Here is a 13,116-nt window from a genome sequence, read left to right as displayed (position 1 = left end):
GTCTATATTTCCTTTAGACATATTTGCTTTATATATCTCAGTATTCTGATGTTTTGTATGTACATATTTACTATTCTTATATCCTCTTTCTGAATTGGTACATCTATCATTATATAATTCATTTCTGTCCCTTATGTCATTTTTTAACTTAAAGTCAGTTTTGTCTGATGTTGAGTATAACCACTGTTGCTCTAGTTTGTTTAACCTTTACATGAGTTATCTTTTTCTAATTCTTCAAATATGTGCCCTTAAAGCAAAAGTAAGTCTCTTATTTTAAGCCACATGTAGTTGAATCTTTTTTTTTTTTTTTTTTTTTTGTCCTTTTTTAATGGCTACATCTGTGGTATATGAATTTTCTGGGGTCAGGGACTGAAACAGAACCACAGGCTCACACTATGCCACAATGGCAGCAATGCTGGATCCTTTAACCCACTGCACCAGGTGAGAAATAAAACCTGCAACTACACAGTGACGTAAATTAATGCAGCATTTGGATTCTTAACCCACTGTTGCACAGCAGGAACTCTTTTTTTTTTTTTTAATCCATTCAGTCACTTTGTATGTTTTTTAATTGGATAACATAATCTATTATGTTTAAAGTAATTATTGATATGTAAAGGCTTATTCTTTTAATTATTTCCTGACTGTTTTGGTGTGCCCTCTTTTTCCTTTCTCCCTCTCTTGCTGTCATTGTGATTTTATGATATTTTCGGGGAGGGCTTTGATTCCATAATCTCAGTCGTATTTATCTACTTAAAATATATAAATATGTATATATGTGTATCAAACATTGGTATGCATATGCATATATAAGTATGTATTACTATAAATTATGTAGATATTTACATTATAAATATTTACATATTTACATATGTATTTTCTTAGTGATTACCATAAGGTGTACATAAATCATCTCTACTAAAACAGTCTGTTTTAAGCTAAGAAATTTAATTGCCTACAAAATGTAACTTTTCTCCTCTTAATATTTTATGCTATTGATGTCACTATTTCAAACATTTTATTATATTTAAAAATTATTAAATTATTGAATATTGAAGATAGTTCTTTTTAATAAATTTGTGTTTTAACATTCATACCTGTCCTAAAAGCAATTTAAATGCACCATCATTACACTATTAAAATATACTAAATTTGACTATATACTGTCCTTACCAGTAAGATTCATAATTTCATGTGTTCAGATTTCTATTTAGTGTACTTTTGTTTCCACTTCATGTAACTCCCTTTAGCATTTCCTATAGTTCAGGTGTATGATGTTAGATTCTGTCAGCTTCTATTTGTTTGGGGAAAATATTTCTCCTTCATTTCTGAAATAGAGCTTCAGCTAGTATTCTTGGTTGGCAGGGGCTTTCTTTTTCCTTTTTTCAGTACTTTGAAAGTATCACCTCATGAGCTCCTAGCTTGCAGTGGAGGTCTTGCTAGGCCTCCACTGACAGCTTTATGGGGGCACCCTTTGATATGATAATTTGCTTTTCTCTTGCAATTTTCAAGATAGTTTCTTTGCCTTTAACTTTAGACAAAATGACTCTAATATGTCTGTGTGAACATATGTCTCTTGAGGATGAGCTTATTTGGCATTCATTGGACTCCATGAATCTGGATATTCATGTTTCTCTTAAGGTATGGGACATTTTCTCTCATGACCTCTTTAAATAAGCATTTTTCTTTTCTCTTTCTTTGCCTCTTTTATGATTCTCAAAATAGTTAATAATAAGTTGAAGTCACAAAGGGTTTCTTCATTTTCTTTCACTCATTTTATTGTTTTTCCTGAATGATTGATTTTAGAACATCTCTCTTTGAGCACAGTGATTCTTGCTTCTGGTTGATTATATTTGCTATAGAAGCTCTCTATTAAGTTTTCAGTTCAGTTGTTATATACTTTAGCTCCAGAATTTCTGTCTTCTTGTGTCTTTTAGTTATATATCTTTGTAGAACCAAAACAAAGACATAGAACTTTATCCATGTATTGTTTTAGCCATGTATTTTTTCCTAATTTTATTTTGTTGTCCTTTCTATGTTTTCTTATATGTCAATGGTTTTCTTTAAGGTGATTCTTTTAATTCATTGTCATGCTCAAAACCTGCTACCTTCCTATCACAAACCCCTCAATCTCAGAGTATATAAAATATTTCTAAAAGATGGAAATAATTCAGTCATTTATTAGGAAGTTACAGATGTCTCTCACATCACTGACAGAAAGGTTATTGAAATTTAATATCTTTTATAGATACAAGTTGGTAAATTATCTCAGTGTGTGTGTGGTAGGCAGGATCCTAAATTTTCCCCATGATCTACTTTGCCTAGAGTTGCTCCTATAATGAAATTTTTTTTTTTGTCTTTTTGCCTTTCTTGAGCTGCTCCTGTGGCATGTGGAGGTTCCCAGGCTAGGGGTCTAATCAGAGCTGTAGCCACCAGCCTATGCCAGAGCCACAGTTTTTTGTTTGTTTGTTTGTTTGTTTGTTTGTTTTGTTTTTGAAACAATTTTAAAAGGCAAAATAAAGTGACTATGCAGAAGTTATTAAAACCCAAAAACATTTGACTTTAAGGCAGATTATCCTTATTTGATTTAACTTAATCCATTGGAGACCTTTAAAAGTTGACATCGGCCTTTCCTGAGGTCAGAGAGACTCTCTTCATAACCTTGAATAAGCAGGCTACTATGAGTTATCCAGGTGCAAATAAATTAATTATTTCAACAGCTACATGAGCTTGTAAAATGATCCTGAGCCTCAGCTGAAACTGTAGCCCCAGCAAGAATCTGGATTTCTGCCTTGTGATACCCTAAACAGAATACCCAACTTATCCCTGCCATAATTTCTACCCATATATACTGTGACATAATAAATAATGTTATTTAGAATTCCTAGGTTGTGTTACTTGTTTATGCAGCAAAGTAAACCTAATTCAGTAAATATGTTACATTTAATTTTAATTTTTTATTTTACTAATTATTTTAGTGTCACATTCACGGTATATGGATATTCCCATGCTAGGGGTACAATCAGAGCTGTAGCTGCCATCCTGCAATACAGCCACAGCAACTAGGGATCTGAGTCACATCTGCAACCTACACCACAACTCAAAGCAATGCCAAATCTTTAACCTGCTGAGTGAGGCCAGGAATCAATGCACACTCTGATGCGTGCTAGTGGGGTTCATGAATAGCTAACCTCTGAACCATGGTGGAAACTCCACTTCCACCTTTCCTGAAGTCAGAGAGACTCTCTTCCTAGCCTTGAATAAGCAGGCTGATATAAGTTATGTAGGTGCAAAGACATTAATTATTTCAACGACTACATGACCTTGTAGGATGATCCTGATCCTCAGATGAAACTATAACTCCAGCAAGAATGTGAATTTCTACATTGTGATATCCTAAGCAGAATTCTCAGCTTATCCATGCCATAATTTCTACCCATATATATACTGTGACATAATAAATAATTTTTATTTAGAATTCCTAATTTTGTCTTAGCTTGTTATTCAGTAAAGGACAACTAATACAATGAGTATGTTATATTAAAATTTTAAAGGATGAGTTAGTTTTCATATTAAGGCATAGTGATTTTTTTTCTCATAAATACATAGGAATTTCCAGAATTGTTCCACATTTCGTATCAATATCACTATGGCAATATGTACAGCAATGTCAAACATGGAATTTTTAGAAAATATCATGCTGTAAAACCTAGAATTTTCTATTTATAAAATTGAAATTTTTAATGTAGTTACAGTGAAAATCCATATAAGGAGTGAAATACCTGAGGATAACAAAAATCGAGGCAATGTGGATTCATGCTCCTTTTTCAGTTCCTCATATGTAAGTGTAATGTTTATAGAAAGAGAATATAAATGGGAGGTCCCCAATGCTAAATATCCAGAAGAGGGGAAGTTTCCATTACAAAATAGGCTCAATGAGCTTAACCATAAAACTAATTCCTTTCTGCTCTTTCTGGATAAATTGTATTAATTTCATAAGAATCTTATAAATAAATCTATAATCTTGTATTAATTAACTTTGCCATTAAATTTAACAAATATCAGTCCAAGATATGAAATTGGCATCAGGAAAATGTTTTACTTGGCAAAAGGTAAAACTATTATACGTTAAAAAACACATATTTATCAGTACTCTGTTTAATTACAGCATTATGTCATATTGTGTTGGATAAATGCCTCTAATTTCTGATGTGGTATTTTATGAAATAAAATATACAATTGTGCACATTATCTTGAGTAATGTTTACTTATAGTCATATTTTAAATTTTCCGTAACAAAAGAAATAATCTATTTGAATACATGCTTCCATATAAATCTTTATTTTAGCTTTTTAAGGAAACGTATGCAGCATCTGGAAGTTCCCAGGCTAGGAGCTGAATCAGAGCTACAGTTTCTGGTGTATACCACAGCCTCAGCAAACCAGATCTGAGTCACATCTGCAGCCTATACTACAGCTCAGCAATGCTGGATGCTAAGCACACTGTGTGAGCCCATGTATCTACCCTGCATCGTTATGGGTAATAATCAGATTCATTACTGCTGAGCCAAAATGGAAACTCTCAAAATCTTTTGCTATAAAGATGGGTAAGTGTTGGGTGCTAAGTTTAGTTGGTTATATATATAAATTCAAGCATAAAACAAAAATGTAGGGAAAAAATTATTAGGCAATTTCCTCTATAGATTTTTCCCTTCCTTAATACCTTTATGAATGTTCTGATCACTTCCTTGTTGCAGAGATTGTAGATGAGGGGATTCAGCATGGAAGTAAGGATAGTATAGAAGGCTGACACCATCTTACCTTTGGTGGGGGAATGATCAGAAGCAGGCCACAAATATATAGATATGGCAGCTCCATAGTACATCCCTACCATAATGAGGAGGGAGGAATGGTAGGCAAAAGATTTGCTGTGAACCTCTCCATATCCCATGCAAATGACAGCCAGAATAACACAAGAATAGGATAGAATGATGACTGCTACAAGGAAAAGAAGCATAATTACACAGCAAATAAATACTAACCTTACAAAGAGTAATGTGTTAGTGCATGAAAGTGTGAGAAGGGCAGGGACATCACAGAAAAAACGGAGTATTTCCCAAGCACCCCAATATGGGAAAGACAATGCAACAGCAATAACAATTACACCATCAAGAAAGCCAACAATCCAGGAGGGAACAGCCATGAGACAACAGATCTTCTGGCTCTTGAGAACAGAGTACCATAATGGGTGTCAAATGGCAATGTACAGCTCATAGTCCATTGCAGCCAAAAGGAAATATTCACCTCGAAGAAGGGACACATATAAGAATATCTGGGTTCCACAGCCAACCAAAGAGATGGACTTCCTTCCAGACTGGTAGTTGAAGGCCAACTTGGCTACAGTGGTGCAGAAGAGCATGAGGTCCATGAGGGAGGGTTGGCTAAGGAACAAGTACATGGGGATGTGGAGCTGGGTGTCCAGGTATATGTGGAGAACCGTAACAGTGTTTCCCATGAAGGCCACTGTGAAGATGGCTAAGACCAGATGGAAGAGGAAGATGTGGGTGAGGGTGTGATCAAATATTCCTAGCAGGATGAATTCAGAGTGAAACTCTGATTCTCCCATGCCATGATAAATATATTCACTGTGGAGAATACAGTATGTGAGAAATGACTGCAGTTACATTATGGAAATATCAAAGATTTCAAGCCTAAATCACCACATCTAATACAATGTCTACATATAGAAAATTATTTTTCTAGGCATCAGTTTTTATTTGTAGAGCAGAGATAGTAAAGCTTATTTTTAGCCTGAGTAATTTGTATAAAGTGTATAGTAACATTCCTAATTGGTTTCATCATTATAACATAGGAAGTTGCTCAGGAAGCATAAATATAATTTTGGCAATCAGTCAGATCGCATATGTGTTGTAAAGTATCACTCAGACATACATTAAGTCCTATTAAAACTCATGAATTACTGGAAAGTGAATGAGATTTTCTATTTTTTTCCTGTGGAACTTAGTGGATCACACTATGATGCAAATAATATTATTTCTATCAAAGTGTGCAAGGAAGCATGTACTGGTAGAAATGAGATGGGATTGGATTAGTCAAGTCAACTAAAGAGAAAACATTGGTCATGAAGAATTCCATTAAATTAGGCCTATTGCTAATAATGGTGAATTGTAGTGGAAGTAGTTGCTCATTAGTATATACAACACTCGCTCCATCTCTTAAAATAACTTACATCCATGAGATGTTCTGGGATAGTTTGTTTTTTTGTTTTTTTTTTTTTTTTCATGGATAAATAGACTAGATGAGCATCAAAGCTATAGTTCAAACACCTGGAACAAATTGTTTTAGCTGAACAAATTTAGACAATTTCTCCTGGCATTATTTTCTAGTCTGTATTTTTTTTTTTTTTCCCACTGTGCAGCAAGGGGGTCAGTTTATCCTTACATGTATACATTACAATTACAGTTTTTCCCCCACCCTTTCTTCTGTTACAACATGAGTATCTAGACATAGTTCTCAATGCTATTCAGCAGGATCTCCTTGTAAATCTATTCTAAGTTGTGTCTGATAAGCCCAAGCTCCCAATCCCTCCCACTCCCCATCAGGCAACCACAAGTCTCTTCTCCAAGTCCGTGATTTTCTTTTCTGAGGAGATGTTCATTTGTGCTGGATATTAGATTCCAGTTATAAGTGATATCATATGGTATTTGTCTTTGTCTTTCTGGTTCATTTCACTCAGGATGAGATTCTCTAGTTCCATCCATGTGGCTGCAAATGGCATTATGTCATCCTTTTTTATGGCTGAGTAGTATTCCATTGTGTATATATACCACTTCTTCCTAATCCAATCATCTGTTGATGGACATTTGGATTGTTTCCATATCCTGGCTATTGTGAATAGTGCTGCAATGAACATGCGGGTACATGTGTCTCTTTTAAGTAGAGCTTTGTCCTGATAGATGCCCAAGAGTGGGATTGCAGGGTCATATGGAAGTTCTATGTATAGATTTCCAAGGTATCTCCAAACTGTTCTCCATAGTGGCTGTACCAGTTTACATTCCCACCAGCAGTGCAGGAGGGTTCCCTTTTCTCCACATCCCCTCCAGCACTTGTTATTTGTGGATTTATTAATGATGGCCATTCTGACTGGTGTGAGGTGATATCTCATGGTAGTTTTGATTTGCATTTCTCTTATAACCAGCGATGTTGAGCATTTTTTCATGTGTTTGTTGGCCATCATCTCAATAGACGCAGAAAAAGCATTGGACAAAGTTCAACATCCATTCATGGTCAAGACCCTCGCCAAAGTGGGTATAGAGGGAACATTCCTGAATATAATCAAAGCCATTTATGATAAACCCACAGCAAATATAATCCTCAATGGGGAAAAACTGAAAGCCTTCTCACTCCAATCTGGAACAAGACAGGGATGCCCACTCTCACCACTGCTCTTCAACATAGTTTTGGAAGTCTTAGCCACAGCAATTAGACAAACAAAAGAAATAAACTGCATCCATATAGGAAGAGAAGAGATCAAACTGTCACTGTATGCAGATGACATGATACTATACCTAGAAAACCCTAAGGACTCAACCCCAAAACTCCTTGAACTGATTGATAAATTCAGCAAAGTAGCAGGATATAAGATTAACATTCAGAAGTCAGTTGCATTTCTGTATACTAGTCTGTAATTTTTTAATGTATATTTATTATCTATATTGAGACTAAATAAGATCACACTGTACGTACAAACATTACTAAGGATACAATATAAGTACAATATAAGTATTTTTAAATAAATAAATATAATATGATGGAAAAGAGTAGCCTCATTTTAGTTTAGAGTATCCTAATTTATATCAATTAAGCTCTTTTATTTCTTCAGCAAAATTCTTCCAGGGGATTTCTTTGACTACACAGTAGCATATGTTTAATTTTCTATTTTAATGTCAAATTTTCTTTCTTTTCTTTGTCTTTCTTTCTTTCTTTCTCTTTCTTTCTTTCCTTCCTTCCTTCCTTCCTTCCTTCCTTCCTTCCTTTCTTTCTTCCTTCCTTCTTTCTTTCTTTCTCTGACCCTTAAGTGTTGAAGGCATTGGCGTCCTTTGTTTTGCATAAGCTTTCCTTCCTCTGGGAATAATTCAGGGAAGTACCTAGTATTTTGGTCCCGGTTTTGGAAAAAATAACCCATGTTGCCCTGCCAAAATTACTAAAATTGTGCATTTAAAAACTATTATTTTGCATTATTTTTCCTGTTTTGTAGTATTGTCTTGCAAAAGTAATCATATTAGCATAAAATTTCTTGAAATTATTCTAAACTATTACATTTAAAATACATCAGTCTGTAATGAACATGTAATCCACACACAGAAATGTGTGGGACATATTTTTCAAAAGATCACTGCATTTTTTTAATGCGTTCAAACTATTTCAACCAATCTATGTCTACTCAACTGTCTAATACGATGTGTGTGTGTATATGTGTATATATATGTACGTGTGTGTACATACATATATATATATGATCTAGAGATTCCATGCTACTAAAAAAAAATTCGTCATGCCGAAAGTTTTACTTATTAATTAATTAATTATTTATTTATTTATGGCTGCAGCCATGGCATGTTCCTGGGCTCAGGATTGAACTCAAGCAACAGTAGTGACAACATCAAATCCCTAACTTCTAGTCCACAAGAACCTCCATACCATATGCATATATGTGAACAATTTATAGCAAATATCTTATAGAAAATAATGAAATAAATATCTATGGCATAAAATATATTGCTGTGTACATATTTGCATTCAATCTATAATCAGTAAATGTGCATTTTGATTTTATTATGGATGGTTATGTACCATATGGTGATATTATGCTGTTGATGTTTTTATATACTTATAGAAGTGAAACATATTTTGGAATGAATTCATTTTAAACATACCGTGGATAAGATTTTATACATGTCTAAACCTATGTGATGACAATGCAGGTCATGTAATGACCATGTTTCCAAAGGATTTCCTCGCAGAAGAGCACAATCAGTTACCCTCTAGACACAAGTTATGGTTTAATATCTATCTTGTAGACTTATAATGAAGAGATTAAAAAAGCTATGCAGTAGCCAAAGGCACTAAATTGATCAGATACTTCTTTATTTGTCTTTTTTTGCCCTTTTTGTCCTTTTTTAGGGCTGTACCTGCGGCATATGAGGTTCCAGCTAGGAGTCTAATCAGAGCTGCAGCTGCCAGCCTATGCCACAGCCACAGAAGTGCCAGATCTGAGAGGTGTCTGTCACCTACACCACAGCTCATGGCAATGCGGGATCCTTAGCCCACTGAGCGAGGCCAGGGATCAAACCTGCAACCTCATGGTTCCTAGTCGGATTCCTCTCTGCTGCACCATGACAGGAACTCCTGTCTTCATGTTTACCTTTCTGTCTAATCCAGGCCATACAGTGCTATTAAGGCTCAGTTCAATTCATATAGCTGGAAACACCTGAGAAACTGAAATGTTGCTGCTATCTTGAAGTTCACTCTACATCCCAACCTCCAAATCAAATTACTTTGGAGTGGCGGATAAAGGAGAGATGGCTTAAGGGATTGCTGTAATCATTTAGCACTGTGTTGCCCTTATCCGTATTATTAACAAATGACAAGATCTGACTCTATAATTAGATCTCATTTGCCATCTGAGTTTTTGCTCACAGCACCATTTCATAACCCTGTGTGCATTAGCAAACTCTGTTGCATTTTATTTTACTTTATTTTTTTATTTTTACAGTACATCTGTGGCATATGGAATTTCCCTGGCTAGAGGTCCAATTGGAGTTGCAGCTGCAAGCTTACACCACAGCCACAGCAATGCAGGATCCCAGATGCATCTCTGGCCTGTGCCACAACCCACTAAGTGAGGCCAGGGATGGAACCTGCAGCCTCACGGACATTATGTGGTGTTCTTAACCCACTGAGCCACAATGGGAACTCCCCTGTTCATTTTAATATTCCTACTCTTCATAGTCTGTACACATAAGTAAAATCCTGTCTTTGCTTAGTCAATATTAGAACCCTCATACAGAAAAGCCGCATGGGACAGTGAATCAAGGCTTAGTTTCTATTACTCTCAGGATTTTGATCATAAGATAAGGAGTTTTGAATTCTTTCTCAATAGAACAAAAAAATATTTTTTGTTAGCACAGTGGTAAAGCCTATTTTGTCCTATAATTTTTTGCATGGTTTCCTATTGTTTCAAGCTAAACTTTAATAGAATATTCACAGAAGGATATAGGAGTATTATTTTATTATGTGTATTGTATAACCTGTCTTTTTGTCAAAATCAGTGCCACAGACTCTCCTTACTGCCCTACTGCAGGAAACTAGAGTGAAGAATGTTATTTGGTTGTCATGGACTTATTTCCAAACACAGTCAACACAGACTCCTCCAAAAGAAACTTCTGTTAAGCAAAGCCTTAGTCAGAGAGAGAGAGAAAGGATCATATCTTCATATAGATGTTAATGGTATTCACTGAAAAAACATAATGTATATTATTTCACCACATATATATTCTGTATAAAAATTTCCTCGAGCTTATTAATATCATAACGTCCCATCAGATCTTCATTGGTATGGAATAAAGAGCCATTATTTACTAACAATACCTTTAAATACATACAACACGATTGAGGCTAAACAGTTAATGTATCTATTAATTTATTTATTTATTTATTTATTTAATGTCTGGAAGGGAAATTAAGGGAATTGGAGTGAGCAGAAGAGAGAAAGAAAGTCATGCTGCCCGAGTAAACAGAATGCACAACAACAAAATATGGAAAAGCAATGAATGATGAAAGCAACAGTCCTGAAGTTGGAGAGAAATTGAGAAGAATACTTACTGCTGAAAGTAATATGCTATATTTACTTAACTTTGTCACAGATATTATTTAATTTGATATTTACAAAAGTCTTCTATCAAATATAAGAAACTTATTTCTCTAATTTTACAGAAGATAGGTGAAAAGCTTACAGGACAACGTGAAGTTGGTTCCGTCTTATTGACTCCAGAGGGTCTACTTACTAAGGAAGTAAAAGCATTTAAATTAAATTTCTTAGTATGTAATTCCAGGTTTTCTTAGAAACATCTAGAAAGTAAGTGTGACAGAGATGATCTGTATTTTGAAATATCTCAGTTCCTCTAGAGTCAATAAGACGGAACCAATTTCATTCAAAAGCTATGTATGAGAAGTTCTGTCTTTTTGAAATCCCCCACATAGGTAATTTTTCATGTTGTCCTGTAACTTTTTCACCTATTTTCTGTAAACTTAGAGAAATATATTAGTTATATTTGATAGAAGCCCTCTTATTAGCAATGAGATCCTGCTGTTATAGCACTGGGAACTATGTTTAGTGTAACTGGGTCAACATGCTGTACAGTGGAAAAAAAACGCATTAGGGAAACAACAATTTTAAAAAATAAATAAATAATTACCCCCCAAATAAATAAATAAATAAATAAATAAATAAATTATCCAGAGAGAGGCCACATAAGGCAATTTTGCTAAGTCACCTGGGATTTCGATTTGCAGTCCTTCCAGGCTATCTAGTCCCTTGTCTTTAATTATAGTAATGTATGTGAATCACTAACTTTTCTCCTTGGGTCTGATACAAAATGTTTTAGATCTTGAAGGTATGAATCTTCTTAATAGTTAAGATAAATGTAATCATTTTTCACTTTATATAGATTAATAAGTTCCCTAATTTTTCTATTATCTCCTGTCTCATTCATGTATTAATGACTCTGTCCACTGTACTTTTACCTTTTATAATTTCAAACCATTTGTGTATTAAATATCAATGTGCCAAATGAGCAGTTGTATTCACATTTTAGCAGAAGTTAACAGAACAATGTGAATCAAGTATCATAGAACAAATAAAAACCTAAATAAAAATAAAATGAATATAGGCAGCATATACATAGGTCTTGTTTTTGTATTGACTCACAGAATGACTGGACAATGGGGACCTGCTGTATAGCACAGGGGAATCTATGCAATATTCTCTAATGATCTATGTGGGAGAAGAATCTGAAAAAAATGGATGTGTATATATGTGGGGAAAAAAGAGAATTATGAATACTATGATATATGTACAACATTCTTTTACCAAAAAAAAATATTTTAAAAAACATATTGTTGCAAACATAATGGCTATGGTATTGATTTCATTTCAACAGTAACTTTCTTCATGTTCAAAAAATTACTGATTGAAAATGCAATTTCTCTTTATGTACCATGTTAAGTAATAAAAATATTTGCCAAATAAAGAATAAATAAAGATGTATCTGACTTTGGGCTTTCTTTACACTAAACAGAATTATGTTAAAATTCGCTATTTTCAGACCAATGATTCAGTTGGTTTCAGCCTTGGAGTCATTTGACTTGAGCTTCCTATACTTGAGATTTCCACATTATTTCATGTTTTGAAAACTTTGCATTTGTGGTCACTCTTTCTTGATTCTAGTACTGATTGTGTTGTCACTGCCTCCAGATACTGTTTACTTAGTTTCTTTTTCCACCATGGAAAAATCTGAGGCCCCAAGATTTTCAGACTTATTCTTATTTTTCTCTTTCATTCATAGTATGTTCATTGTATCTATATGTCTTCATTCAATATTTTTAACTGAATATCAGGTGCTAACATATGCTTGCCATTTATATTTTTCAGTATTCTTTCATCATCTTATATTCACGATGCCTAACTCTGAATCATTATCACCCCATGAATCCACCACTATTTTATATTAACTTCAACTTTTAGTAACTCCCCATCTTATTAATGGTGTTTCCCACCTAGGAGCTATATAGGAACAATATGCTAAAAGGGAAATACCTAGGTCTTCAAATACTGCTCAATTGCATATAAGAATGCTTGAAATATTTTACATTTTCATTAGCTTTATAAACAGAGCATTTTCTTTCATCACATTTTCAAAGATCATTTTAGACCACTTGATTTTTTTTTTTCAAGTTTAAAAAACCTGTTTTGTGAGAAACGGTTTCTCACTCATGTTAATATGCATTTTCATTACTGATTTGGGTAGTTTTCCTT

At 34.2% G+C, this 13,116-nt stretch overlaps 1 pseudogene; it reads right to left on the bottom strand.

Moving 5' to 3' along the window:
* Positions 1-4,626: 4,626 nt before the first annotated feature.
* LOC100519016 (olfactory receptor 2M3-like) lies at positions 4,627-5,630 on the bottom strand (annotated as a pseudogene).
* Between the last annotated feature and the right edge of the window lie 7,486 nt (positions 5,631-13,116).

The sequence above is a fragment of the Sus scrofa genome, chromosome 2, assembly GCF_054392235.1.
Source record: "Sus scrofa isolate SSC_HxYL_T2T_F1_AM1 chromosome 2, Sscrofa_HxYL_maternal_Yorkshire_Landrace_v2.0, whole genome shotgun sequence".
NCBI lineage: Eukaryota > Metazoa > Chordata > Mammalia > Artiodactyla > Suidae > Sus > Sus scrofa.
This window is presented reverse-complemented; position numbering and strand designations above follow the sequence as displayed.